This window comes from Hetaerina americana, unplaced genomic scaffold, assembly GCF_022747635.1.
Source record: "Hetaerina americana unplaced genomic scaffold, ioHetAmer1.1.p SCAF_10, whole genome shotgun sequence".
In the NCBI taxonomy this organism is placed as follows: Eukaryota; Metazoa; Arthropoda; class Insecta; order Odonata; family Calopterygidae; genus Hetaerina; species Hetaerina americana.
The window spans coordinates 37,191,542-37,192,496 of NW_027286070.1; the positions used below are offsets into that span (position 1 = coordinate 37,191,542).

The 955-nt window shown below is 35.5% G+C and overlaps 1 non-coding gene across 1 annotated transcript; it reads right to left on the reverse strand.

Annotated features, from left to right (window-relative positions):
* Positions 1-512: 512 nt before the first annotated feature.
* Positions 513-585, reverse strand: TRNAT-CGU (transfer RNA threonine (anticodon CGU)). The gene has a single exon. It is a non-coding gene; the product is annotated as a tRNA-Thr (tRNA).
* Positions 586-955: the final 370 nt, after the last annotated feature.

The window sequence follows — 955 nt, forward strand, 5'->3', positions numbered from 1 at the left end:
GTTGGCTAAAAAACGGACAAATATTTTATTAAATTTTTAACATATTAACCTTGTGATTAAGTGACGACACGAGATAAATAAATCATGGAATAATGTTAAAATTTAAATCGATTATGACGTGAAAATCATATATAAAACGTGATAATACATTTAACGTTGGGTTTCTAGTGAAAGGAATAAAAAGGGTACAAGCACGTTTCCCATATTGCGGCTAAATAACAATTATGTACGTAGAATGTTCACTCCTGCCATTTATATTAAAAGAAATAGGTGTTCCAGTATAAGCAGAAATCAAAAACGTCACGGTTTTAATTCAAATCTATCTTCGAAAGGAGTGGTATTTGATAATAAGGGAAATGCAGAAGGCAATGCAAAATTATATTTGTGTGCCTTATTTTGAATAAAATACTCTAATTTGATTAAAATCTCGCCATTCATTAATGAGGGAAGCGAAGTTCACAAATCCCAAAATGTTGGCATCGTGGCCCGACTAATCTCAAAATTAAAAAGAATGCCTCCTGAGAGAGTCGAACTCTCGACCCCTGGTTTACGAGACCAGTGCTCTAACCACTGAGCTAAGGAGGCCTGCGACGTGCGCTGGCCCTGGAAGTTTAGAGATTGGGAAGCCTGCAATTCCAGGAAATAGCTTTTGGATATCCCTGCGATGCTCACGTCACATAATAATCATATATACTGAATGTAAAAACATCATATCGATTAGGATAGGTCTTTTCTTGAAGTTATTTTGCGAAGATTTTCTTTGGACATTTTCGAATTTAACTTCCACAAGATCCAGCACATTATTTATCGGGGTATTTGCTTAAAGTTAAACTTTTCGTTGCCAAAGAGATAGGGCAATGGGCCTCAGGTACAATTTAAATCTTTAACCGTATCCTGCCATGCTGAAAAGTTTTGGCTGGAATATCGAATGATTTACAAACAGTCAAAATAAACT